The following is a 13964-nucleotide window of genomic DNA, read 5'->3' as shown; positions in this document are numbered from 1 at the left end:
AAAAATAGCTACCAGGTGAATCACTAATCAGAGGTCATTAAAAACAAATCTGAACCAATTTGTCTAAATGCTTTGGATCAACTGTACATGCAATAAATTATCTCCTCTCTCCCCAGGCCAGAAACTCCCTGCCTATCTTCAGAATACCAAACCTTAGTTAAACTTGAGCATGTGCATGTGTAGAATCAGAGCAGCCGCTACATCTTTATCAACCCAGTCATAGCAAAACAAAGTACAAAGAAGCCAAACTTAACCTAGTGAGTTAAATCATAGTTGTGCTCTTTGGACCTCTTAATGGCAAAGACAACAAACATGATTACAGGTAATCCTCACTTAATGACTGATCTGTTTAGTGACTGTTTGAAGTTATGATGGAGCTGAAAAAGAACTTTATGACTGGCCCTCACAGTTATGACCATTGCAGCATCCCTTTAGTCACGTGATCAAGATTTGGGTGCTTCCCAGCTGGTGGCCATTTACAACCATCACAGCATCCAGCGGTCATGTGATCACCATTTGTGCACTTTGCAGCTGGCTTCCAACAAGCAGAGTGAATGGAGAAGCTGGCAGTAAAATCACAAGTTGTGGCCACATGATGTCTGGCTTAACAACCTTGGGTGATTTGCTTAATGATTGTGGTAGAAGTGAGGTCGTAAGTCTGTCACAGTCACATGTCTTACTTAATGACTGTATCGTTTAGCAATGCAGTTGCAGGTCCCAATTATGATTGTTAAGTGAGGAGTACCTGTACACCAGTAGAAATGAAGCCCTTTTTGTTAGGCTATGCTTTGTTGACATTCAGAGGTCATTTAGACTTTTGTAGCCCACATATGGTATGTCTAAATTTGGGCTCTGATTTTAAAACAATACTGCTCTAATACCCTAAGTGATCATTTCAGTTCTTCATTTCAGTTCTTCCTAGGTATCTCCCATTGCCCTGTTTCTGTGCATATGGTGGACCCTTTTTCTTCTGAAGGGAAAACTAGTTGTGTGGATCTCCAGTCTGGATTTGCCAGTTGGTGAATTCCCCCCCCCCCCAAAGATGCTCCAAGTGCCGTTTTTTCCTGTAGCTGCTGATACATTATAAACTACACCTTTGGGAACAAAAATTACAGCTAAAGAAGACTTCTGGTGGGAAAGTGTTATGGGGCCTCAGTCATGATGATCTGAACATGAATGGCTGGGAGAATCATTAAGCACCTTCCTATTTTCCAAGGGATCCTTCATCATGTCAAATGCTTAAGCTAAGTGATGATTTACTGCAAATGCTTTCAGTGAGTAGTGGTTGCCTCACTTTTCCAGACAACAGGAGCTTGAAGCATGTGTAAAAACCTTTGGTGTCATAGCAAAGTACCTGGGAAAGGCAGAAAGTCTCCATCACAACCTTTGTCACTACACAGAAATATGCCTGTGGATGATGCTCTTTTGCACTGAGATCATTACATCTCTGAGAGATGAAGTATTCTGTTAGGGCAGATCCTGGTCTACCTGCAGAGAAGTAAAGGCATGCTCTTCCTTTGTTCAAGTGCATCTAAACTACAATCCTATATTCTGCAGGTGGAATACCTGTGGCCTTCCAGGTATTGCTGAATTGCTTACAGCATCAGCCAGCATTTTCAGTGGTGAGGGATGCTAATAAGAAATATCAGTTATTGGATATGCTGGGTGAAGCTGAAGAGGAATGAGCACAGGAAGGTTGGAAGTGTCTCAAAAATAAAATACTGGAAGTACAGTTGCACTCTACTCCAACGAGAAACAAAATGGCATCCACTACTGTGGATGCATAAGAAGCTTTTGATGGAGCTAAGCATTGAAAGGGCATGGAAGATGGTGTAATCACCAAGGAGGTGTACCAGCAGGTAGATACTATCCATGGAAAGAAAGGTAGAAAGGCTAAAGTACAAAAGACTAGACTCACAAGGGAAACTACAACCAACAACAACAACAAAAAGTCTTTTCTGGCTTTGTTAATTGTAAAAGGAAGAAAAAGGAGGGGTGGGTTTCTATAGGATAATAAGTGGTGATAGGGAGAAGACAACACTCTTCAACTCCTACTTTACTTTGGACTTCTCCCCAAAGGGGAACAGTATTCAAATGGACCTAAGCAGGACAATTGACACAAGGAGGAAGTGGCAGCCCAAGGAAATGTTAAGGGAGCACTTGGTTACCATGAATACACTTAAGCCTGCAGAACCAGACCAATCACATCCAAGAGCCCTGAAGGACCAGGCACCTTTCTGTGATCTTTAAGAAATCATGGAGGACAGATGTAATGCCAGAAGGTTGAAGAAGAGCAAATGTTGTGGCTATCTTCAAAAAGAGGACCTGCATAACTATGGACTGGTCAGCTCACCATCAATATGGAGAGAAACTGAGGAGCCCCTCCACCCCAACAAAAAGCCCAAGCAAGTAATTAATAAGGGACTTTGTTGAGGGCTATGTGGGAGAAGGAGGGTAGAGATCAAAGGAAATTAGAACATACTAGAATGCTAGAAAATAAGCTACCATAATTTAAGAGAGCAGTAAGTAGAAGTATGGGTTAAGAATTGAGAAACAGAGTTAAAGTTACATAGATAAGGCAAAAAATAAATATAGGAATAAGAGGAAATAAGCAAAGATGGAAAGCATAGTCAATAGAGTGAAAATGAAGATAAGAAATCTATTAATCAATCAAAAAACTTAACAAGATTAAGCACAAGCTTCTTGTGGTTCAGTTTTCTAAGCAAATATTTGTTTCTTACACCCATATTACACCCAGCCTTGGGGCTAAAAACCTATCCTGTGTATGTTATGTCATACCCTGCCCCCAAACCCTGTGACAAGACTCTATTTTTCTTCTTTGAGTAAAACAGTGATACCTAGCAGCAAACATCAATAGTGGTTCTGTTTCTAAAAGAGATGTATGTTTGATGTTATGTACAGATTGCTGCAGAATGATGAAGCACTGTTTGCTCTGCTAATATTTTTCAGGCATTAATATTAGAGCTGTGCAAAGAATGTGAAAGAGGTGCTTTACAAAGGACCTTCATGCAAACACAGCACTTCTCTTTGAAAGGCTGGAACAGCAGCAACTTTTGCAAGGTTTGACCAGCTGCTTCAAACACTGGCCCCATCATCTGCGTGAGACTTTTGCTGGGACCCAGGTGAAGTGAAGTGGTAGGGCACCCCCTTGCATGTGCAGACAACTGGGGACAGCTTTTCAAGCAGCCATGCAAGTCTTGCAAAAGTTGGCTCTGCTTTAATCCTTGGAAAAAAGAAGCTTCATTCCTGTTCATGCACTTTGCAAAACATCTCTTTCAAAGGTTTTGCACAGTCCTCATAAATTGCTCCACTAAGCTAACATTTGTCAAGATACATCAGAATGCACAGTGTGTGAAAAAAATTCTAAAATGGTAGGGACAAGGGGGTAGAGTAGAGTAGAGTAGAGTAGAGTAGAGTAGAGTAGAGTAGAGTAGAGTAGAATAGGGAAGAAGAACTACCCTTTCTCCTTTTTTTTTTTTTGGTTTTCACAAACAGCTAAGCCAGGATGTTAAATTTTCCTATAATATTGATTTTGGTTTTCATAGATGCTGCAGCTCTGAGTACTAATCACTAAGGATGTCTTGTTTCTCTAAAATAATCCTTCCAAAGGCTCTGATATGGGACTCTTGGGACTTTTAGAGTAGAATGGGTTGATACTGAAATTAATGGTGGAAACCTATGCTTGCACACTGATTATGTTATTTCCTGCATACACATACTTTTCTCTCTTTTCTATCACAAGCCTATAAGCCAAATTATTCCCCAAAGTTCTGAGCATGCCATATATATGAAGGGGTTCCCTTAGCTACATGTTTAACAAGGAGCAGATATTAGCACGTAATTGTACTTATTGCTATGCTGTTAAAAGTTTCATACGCTGATCAGAAAACACTTCACAAAAACAGTCTAGGCTTGTCCCTTCCCCCAGATCATGTGAGCAATATAATTCTTAGAGCCACGTTCCTCTTTTAATCTGCAACCCAAACACGATATATATATTTTTTCACTAACAGTGTCAAATGTATGAGAACCTATTGTTTTAATCATGAACTGTTAGGGATGCAGGATTAGTTCACCAATGTTTGAGAAAATATTCTGTTTTGATATTGTCAACCCCATTAGGTAGGCCAGACCATGAAATCAATTCCAGAGGAAGACTTTATTGAGATTGGCTCTAATAATAGAAACTTGTAGGTCTGATTATGCTGTACCTCTCCCCTTATATCCTAGTCAATCAGGGAGGTGTTTGTCTGAATTGCTTCTGAATATTATCCTGTTTCCTAGGACTTAAATAATGTTTCAACCCCCTTTGCCTAGGTAACAGCTCTTGCATACTTCCGTCAAGGTCATCTTCCGTACTCCGTACAGCTCACCGAGAGCTGTAATGAGTTTCTTGCTGAATTCAGGTTCCTGGATATGGAAACCCGAATTTGTGTAGACATGAGGAAATCACACTAGACTATATTGCATGTATAAAAAATATGCACTTTATCCATGTGGTAATCATGGATGCTTTAAGAACAAGACAGCCAATATGATGTAGTGGCTTAGTTGTTTGGACAGGAAAATCTCCATTCGGCCATGAAAGCCACAAGGGTCAATATCTCTTAGCTGAAAGTATTGCCCAGAGATAAAAGGAACAAAAGGGAGAATCAGCTATTCCACCATGAGTTCTTGATAGTTTGGTGGACTATATATATAAAACGAACAAACAATTTGATGTGGGGGAATCCCATAAACAGGCCAACTGTAATTTTTTCTGTGATCTACCAAGTCACACATTAGTGAGAGTTGGTCAGATGTTGAAAGAGTATTAATGATGCAATGCATGCATCCTAGGGTGATGAAGCTGGGGTCTTAAATAATCTGGGATGAGGATCACAAAAAGGCATATTGACTATATTCATAAATCATGCTAAGCCAGCCCTAAACATGGTTTGTTGAACACGAGCTGGTTCCAACATAACATTAAGCCATTATGGGTAGATATCCATATTATGCTAAGTGAAAACAAACAAATTACCTGGTAGCTTAGTTTTATGAGTTAACAAGGCCACCAACTATGCTCCATGTGTATCAGTGTGCAAGAACAACTCTTCTTCCAATTGGAAAAAAAATAAATCATTTAAAAGAAAGGGTTTTGTAACAAACTGTTGTACATTTACATGCAGTGCTAATCTTTGTGCCTTTACTCAGAAGTAAATATTTCTGTCTTCATGTGGTTACTCAAAAGCCAAACAGATATATATTGAGATATGTATTAACACAGTTGTTGCAATGAAAGCCTCTTGTCTATAAAAATGAAATTAATAAATATTTATGAATAATGATAGTACATTTAAACAAATCACTAACAAAAATACACTAAGCGAAACATTTGATTGGTTCATGCTAAGAGTCCCATCTTCTGCCCTATATTTGTTATTCCCCACTGATTGCAGTGCAATTCTAGCTAGAGTACAGGGAAGGACATTTTCTTCAAGTTCATGACCTCCAGATCTGTTGAACTACAGCACCCTTCATCATCATCCAAAGACTATGGCCACTGACCTTCCTATATCTTCCATCACTGCTACCTGATACTGGGGGTGATAGTAATTCAACTGATCTGAGGATATTATCCTGGGAAAACTAGCAGAAGAGAACAGAACCTAAAGTTTGCTTGTCCCCCCAGGGTCATGTATGTTTTCCAAAGCAATGACAAATACATGAGGTAATGTGCATGCTAATTAACAAGTACATTAACAAGTACAAATAATAAGTGCTTTTGTTTTTCAGATAAGACATTTTGAAAAGCTGGCAACAAGTTTTCTTAAACATGGTTTGGATTTGTCACACATATGGAATGTGAATCTGGTTCACCATTTGGGGACAATAAGCATAAAGTGGATTACATTTTTTATGAGAAAAATAAAAAATGTTTAGTGACTGTTCATTTTCTTTTTCACATCCTGTGACCGCTTCCAAAATGGGTTTTAATTGTTTCTTTAACTTTAATTTGTTAAGCAGACAGTTTACAAAATCCCGTCATTAAAATGTTTGGAAAGCAACAGAAGTCACAGTGGCCTCTTTAAAATCCTATGTGGGTATGCCTTTTGCCTATATCATTCCCCCTCCCCCCAACGTTTTGAAGAAACACTGTGGGAAATAAGAATCTTGGAGTCTTATTCCAAATGATGTTTAGACAGTGAAGCCTTCCACTGCATGTTTCCCAGTTCAGACCGGCTTCGTAGGTCGTACTTTGCAGAAATTGCCTAAGAGTTGCTGCTTTGGCAACCCATCAGGTGGCAGCTGTGGCTAGAGGGCCTTTACAGACCTTTGGATTGTGCACCAGTTGCACCAATTCCTGGACTGGGAGGCCCTGCTCACTGTCATTCATGCCCTCATGATCTCACATCTGGACTACTGCAATGCCCTCTACATGGGGCTGCCCCTGAACAGCATTCAGAAACTTCAACTGGTACAGAATAATACAGCTCAATAATTTGAGCCTGGTCATTTATGCCTCGAGTGAGAACCCTAGGGTGATTTATTTCATGACCGTACCTTGGCTGTTCATGATATTCTCAGGAGTCTTCTCCAATGCCAAAGTTCAAAAGCATCAATATTCTTCCTATCCTGCTTCTTCAAAGTCCAACTTTTGCTTCCATAGAGTGTCACAGGGAATACCATGGCTTGCACAATTCTGATCTTTGTAGGTATAGACACATCACAGCATCTGAATATCTTTTCCAAGGCCTTCATGGCCGCTCTACCAAGTGCTGGTCTGTGGTGTATTTCTTGACTGCTTATTCCTTTACTGTTGATGGTTGATCCTAAACGGCAGAAACTATCCACCACTTTGATATCTTCATTGTCAGTTCTAAGGCTGGTTGTTCTATCTTTCCCAATCTTGTCATTACTTTAGTCTTTATTATACTTAATTTTAGTCCCATTTTTTTTACCGGGCTCCTTGACTTTTATTACTAGGGCTTGCAGATCCTTTGCATTTTCAGCTCTCAGGATAGCGTCATCAGCATAATGCAGGTTACTGAAGTTTCTTTCTCCAGTTTTAAAACCACCCTCATCTTCTTCCAATCCAGCTTCCCTTAATATATACAGTGGTACCTCGGGATACGAACTTAATCCGTTCCGTGACTCTGGTTGCAACTTGAGTTGGTCTCAAGTCGAGGTAAAGTTTCCCATAGGGTTCAATGTAAATCCGGTTAATCCGTTCCGCCCTCTGAATTTGGTCACAACCCGAGGCGAATTTCCCCATAGGGTTCAATGTAAATCCGGTTAATCCGTTCCGCCCTCCGCCCGAATTTGGTCGCAACCTGAGGCAATTTTCTCTTCAGAGCCTGACTCCCGCCAAGCCTGCTCTGCATTTTCTTTGGAGCCATGCTAACACGCACACCAAAAACCTTTGCAAAACACCGCAAAACACACCACAAGCCTCACCGAACATCTCCTTGCTACCACGACCTCGCCCACAGGAAGCCGTGACCACGTGGCAGCAGGGAAAATGGCCGCGGATCCGGCTTGTTAGTGGAGGTGTTCGTAACCCGAGGTAAAATTTTCCTGCTGAAGCTGGTCGTAACCCAAAATGTTCATTAGTAGAGGCGTTCGTATCCCGAGGTACCACTGTATTTGGCATATAGGTTGAATAAATAAGGGGACAGCATACAGCCTTATTGCTTTCCTTTGCCAACCTGGTTGCAGTATCTTTCATCATGTCCTTTCCGCACTGTGATGTAAGTATCTCATGAGGACAATGAGATGTTTTGAGATTCCCATTTTTCTGAGCACGTTCCACAGCTTGATGTGATCAGCATGATCAAAGCCTTTCTGTAATCAATGAAGCACATAGTGACTACTTTTTGGTATTCATTAATGTGATTGCTCTCCATATATTTGATAATCTTTCCCATTTTATATTAAACATTATAATTTTAGGACAATTAGTGGAGCTTTTGGGAACCAGGTATAGCTCAGGGACCTCAAGCTATGCTTCTCTGACCAAAAGGAAACATTAGGAAGAAATCCATTTTCAAACTGCGATAAGGCTCTGCAGGTGTGGTGTTTGTGTTTTCTTAATTTTAAAAATGACAAAGACATTGGAAAAGACATTACTTTTCTCACTAGCATGCCCATCCCTGCCCTAGAACAGTCTATCCCAACTTTACCCCTCCAGATGAGTAGGTATGGCAACTCTCAGAATTTCAGCCTCAATGGCTAAGGACCTGGCTGACCAGAAATCCTGAGAGTTGTGGTCTCAACACATCTCCAGAATACCAGCTTGGTTGCATCTGAAAAAAGAACAAAGTTAGACTGAATGGTTTTTTATTTGTATGGCTGCTCAACTCAACAGAGACTCTGAGTAGTATACAACTAAAAATCAACATGGTACCTAAAAAAACAAGCATAATCAAAATAAAAATGAAACTCAGTGTAATAGGGGAAACAATATGCCATAGCCAAGACAAACATTACACACCAAATGGTCACACCACCAATCTATCTGAGAGGTTGGGGGGGGGGGGGAGACAGGATTTTAAAGAATATCAAAGGTTTATGGGTTGGAGTGATCTGAATCTCTAGGAGATGCTATTCCAAAGAACGATTTCCTCAAGAGAGAAGCATGCTTCCTAGGTCTTACCAGGCAAAGCTGCTTTATGGAAGGGATACAAAGCACACTTGCTCTATCAGATTAATGAGAGAGGCAGAAATTATGGGAATGAGATGGTCCCTGAGATAACCAGGCCCTATGCCATAAAGGGCTTTACAGGTGATAACCAGCACCTTGAATTGCACCTGGTCACCAGTGCAGCTCACTTAGCAAAAATGTTATACAGGCATGTCAAGGTGTGTCCAGAACTTCTCACAATGCTGCATTCTGGACCAGCTGAAGTTTCCAAGTGGTTTTCAAGGACAGCCCTATGTAGACTACATTGCAATAGTCCACATGTGAAGTGACCAAGGCATGAGTAACTGTGAGAAGGAACTCTCAGTCTAAGGAAAGGCACTCTTGGACCTTTCTCAATTGAAAATGCTGTATTAATGGAAATACCAGTAAGTTTTCCTTTTTTGGACAATCATCACTTCTTCCTAAAACTCATAGGTGTGGAGTCACTTCTTAAAGGGTATTAATTAATCACTTTGGTACAATGCCTACATTAATAGATGCCTAATAATTAGAAGCATTACTTTTGTGTTTTTTTATCTTAAAACCCACCACCATTTCATTTACTTAAAAATCTCTCCTTAATTCTAAGAACGCATACGTTCATAAGAGATCTGGAACAAATCCTGGAGATTTCTTAGCATAATTTCCTGCAATGCAGGAAATGAGAGTGTCTCCAACAGATGATAATTTAACTTTTACTTAAATTTGGTTTCTCCTCTGGTCCCATCTGTCCCCAAGGGCAGTCTGTGAGATTATCATGCAGCTTATGCTTTTTGGATGGTATTTAGTTGGTCTGCTTCTAAGAAGTTTCCCTTCAATTGTTCTAGCCCTACTAGAATTATTTGGAGGAAGAGAGAACAATTTTTTCCAACTTCTCCATGACACAGCATTAGACATTTGAAAACAGCTACTATTTTCCCTTAATCTTCTATTCTGCATGCAAAACATTCCCAGATCTTTACAGTGTCCAAACTCCTCACCATCCTGGTTAACCACTTCTGGATACATCTGTATCTAATATTGAAATATGTAATGTTTTAATTGGTCCTGACCCAGTTCAATACCAGTTCCAGCCTCCTTCATATCCTTATAAAGACTCTGAGAATCACAGGTGAATGTGATCATCATACTGCTATCATTTAAATTCCATCAAATCTCAGATAATGAATTCCAGTGGTGAAATCTAAAGGGCTAAAAACATAGGAGATAAGTTGGAACTTTGTGAGAAACTGTAGCTTAAATGCCATAGATTCAAACAATAATCTCCCACATCTGGAGATACAATACTGGAATTAGGACTGGAACCCTTTATTACTGCATGTCTAGTTCAACTCAGAGATAATCCAGAGTCAATGACTAGCTAGTCATAGGTTTGAAATGTCCCATCAGTCTCCTGGCATAGAAGACTGAGGTTACCAAGCAGGTTTAATGGCAAAACAAAGGCCACAAATGTGTTAATCATCAGACTAGTGCAGGGCTGTGTGTGATTCACAGAGGTGAATCAGTAAGCCGTATACGTCAAGGCACCGGGAAGAGAAGTGGTTTCTCAGGTGGAAGGCAATGCTTTATAGAAGGAATGTGGAGAATGCAAAGATTCTGGAAATAAATAAATAAAAATAATAATTTATTGAAATTATATATCACCTGACTCCCAGCGACTCTGGGCAGTTATATACTTACAAAGGGATGTGAATGAGAAAAGTAAAACTAGATTTGGATTGTCTAGAGGACAATGCAAGAAACATGGTAGGATGCTTTGAATTTGTTTATATTAAGAATTTTTCACCATCAGTTGATCAATTGTCTTAGCTGGCTTGCAACACAACTGAGCTGTATTATTTATTATTTTTTGAGAAGGCAACAACTGCTGCATTTCTGAAGAGCAATCTAAAAATGAAAGTCATTTAAAAAAACACACGCACAATTATTTATTGTAGTCAACATCATAGTCATGTAGTGGTTGTATGAATGGCCAGGATACAAATTTTATCAAGACACTTGATTCATCACTGTGTGTTAAGACCCATATGCTCTTCTATGACCCTAATATTTGGAATCTACCAAAACATCAAAAATTGTGAACATGTCAGGCACAGGAGTTGGCTAAAAGAATTAGTATACAGTTCTGAAAGGAGATATCTACACTTGATCTGCAACAGTATGATACATGATTTGTTCCTGGCTTGGGGCTGTAGTGCCTGTTAGAGCCTGTGAATTAGTTTTATTAACATTTTTGTATTGTATTTGTATTGAGGGTTGTTTTGTCATTGATGGTGGTGGTTTTACCATAGCTGCTGATTGTCTATTTTATTTATTTATTTATTTATTGCTGTTTTTCTAAAATTGTTGTTAGTGTAAAGGGCATAAAGAATGGCCTCGAAGGACAGCAGGAAGAACCATCATCAAAGCAACAATCAGACAACTGCAGCTTAAGTCCATCCCAAGAAACTGATTTGAGAAAACACCTCAGATGGGCCCATCCCTAATTCATACAAAGATAAAATAAAGGAGGGGGAAGCACATTCAGACTTGTAAGATTCTGTTACAATAAAAGTAGCTTTAGACCTATATGGCATTGATGTCTTAGTCTGGTCTACCCTATAGGGGTGACAGCCACCCAAAGTAATTTGTTTCAGATAGGCGGCAAGCAAACTTTGAACCAACAAACCAACAAACAATCTTGTTAGGAAAGGTTCCCCATCTAAAGAAAAGCAGGATATATTTAATAGTATTTAATGTATTTTAAATGTATTTAAGAGAGGCCCCCCTCTCCTGTGTATAGCAATTCTAATAGCAATAGGGAATAAACGTGATATTAACAGGGCCCAAGGAGAACTGTTCACAGTAAGATTGTGCTGACATTTCTCCTCAGCTCTTCCCATCAGCAGCGCTGATTTCTGGGTCTTGGTAAAAGAACAGCAGATACAGCAAAAGGATATCTCCATCAGGTAATGCTGTTAGAGCATGAATTTACCCCAGACGGTTCCTTTTGTTAATCAGAGCAACAGGCTTAAGATTTTCAATTTCTTATCAGCTCTTTCCTGGAATCTGTTTATTAAATCAAAAAGAAACTGGGAAACCTTCGTAGGACCATCAACTTTTTGCAATTCTTGTTCAAACCAGGAAGAAAACCATTAATCCAACCTTACTATCTGGCTCAAATGTTTCTCCTTTTGGGTCTCTTTCAGACTTCCTTTTGTTAGTCTTGACTATCTCCTCTGTCTGTCTTCCCCCCAGTCTGCCACACACCTTTTTCCTCCCAAGGTAGGACTACCTGGACTAGTAATACTTCTACTTTAGGGCATAAACCTCTTATAAAATTAGAAGGAAAAGCCCACCTCTATAGCTTGCTCTGCTCTGATACAATCTAGTCTTTTCTTTCCATCTCGATCTACAGCTGAAGTCACTTGGAAAAAATGCAGAGACAGACATCCAGCCCTGAGCTTTTCCTGTCACTTGCCAGATTTTGTTTATTCTTTGAGCCCTCTGAAGCCAGCCTCCCAACTGAATTGGACTCAAGCTCAGCCAAAGTGATCCTCAAGTGGAGAGAGATCTGTCAGGGTCCTTAACTGAGTTGTAGTATAGTCCTAAAGAGGTAGCTGTGTCTTATAGGAGCTGAACAAACCCCCTCAGATAGGTGGCCTTTTTAGACTTTGGAAGCAGTCTTCCCGGGTCCCTAATGAAACATGGCTGAGTTTCACAGCCTGGAAGAGAAAGCCAGCTTTTCCTGATCAGCTGGATCTAGAATCAGACAAAGGAGTAGAATCCTCATGCTGTTTCTTAGAACTGGTCTAAGTCCAGCAGAACCATGGTTTGGGGAAATCAAAGAGCACATGCATAGTAATAATTGATAGGGACTCAATAATTGAAAGGGATCAATTCCTTTCCAACTGTTTGAAGATTCTTCTAATGCTTTGAAGACCAGAACTCTGTGTACAAGCTGCAAAGTAGAGGTGATTCTTCTCTCCACTTAGATCCAAAAAAATGTCAATTTTATTCTCCACTTCCAAGTAAAGTGGTACCTGTACAAAAGGTGCTCCTTCTTTGCATGTGTGTGTGAATTCTACATCTTGTAAATCTCTCTCCCTGTTTGCTATGACAGGAAGCCTCCAAAATTCTGACTTTTTTGTTGCATCAAGAACCTTTACATATCTCTTTCTGCTGCTCCTGAACATTATCTAAAGTCATTTTATTAAACTTCCCCCATTTCCCTTTCTAATCTTTTAAACTCCATGCATTTATCTCTTTTTGCATTCAGTGTGCTGTTCTCCAAACCCCATGTCTTTCTCCCATTGAACTGACAATGTGTTCAATTCTTATAGATTATCATTTGACTGCTTTGTATGTTAGTGTGATGGAATGTATCTCCAAGGAGGAGAGTGATGTGGGAGATCAAGGCTATCGGGGAGGAGGCAAGAGGCAGCATAGTCCACAAAGGGAGCGTGGGAAGCGAAAGAGGTTCAGGATGGCCACTCCCTAGAACCTCCCAGGGTATATCCACGAGTTGCTGTAGTGTAGATTTAGTTTGGCGAGATTCTGTCTATAAGGTGTAAGCTAATAAAGGGACTTTACTCAACTGGACTGTTTCATTGTTGTTCTTGGGCTGGGCCTGACAGTTAGCTTTAAATATTCCTTGTGCTATAGTCCCCATAAATTGTCAATTGCTTATTATTTGATTGCCATATACCATTAATATCAAATATTGGGTAATAACTTGATTAATAATTTGTTTCATTTTTTGGATTTCTGGAACACGTAAGCTTGTTGAATAGCCTATAGTGTAAAGTTCTCCACAGAATTGCTGCTGAAACAGGCACCAGTTTGCAATTGTCAATATCTGAATAGGATTTTTTTCAATCAAGGGGAAAAGAAATACAAACCATATGGTCTCTTGTTTTGGAATTGTTCTGTATATAATGTAAATTGCCATGCCTGTCCTTCTTCCACTATTGTAATGATTGTAACAGTGCTTATAATTATATAATTATTTTGTTATAATTATTAATTCTGTATCCATGCTTTTTCTTCTGTTTGTTAGTTTGATATAATAAAATCTGATACTTTAAAACGTTTTTTGAAAGAACACTAACAAATCTATCAGGGCGTAAACGTGCAAGGACTAGCTGACTTCATCAGATGACTTATAAACCTGAAATGTAAAGTGTGTGACTGTTATTAATTATGTAGAGATCAGCAAGCAGGAACAGTTGTCATCAAGGTGCTTGTGATGCTACTAATTGTTTATTTTCAATATTTAAAACAAAACCACTTTTTAAAC

The sequence above is a fragment of the Python bivittatus genome, unplaced genomic scaffold (genome assembly GCF_059951505.1).
Source record: "Python bivittatus isolate LINGU-HERP-01145 unplaced genomic scaffold, Pbiv_v1 ctg000020_np1212, whole genome shotgun sequence".
NCBI classification, from domain to species: Eukaryota; Metazoa; Chordata; class Lepidosauria; order Squamata; family Pythonidae; genus Python; species Python bivittatus.
Note: the sequence above shows the minus strand (reverse complement) of the source record.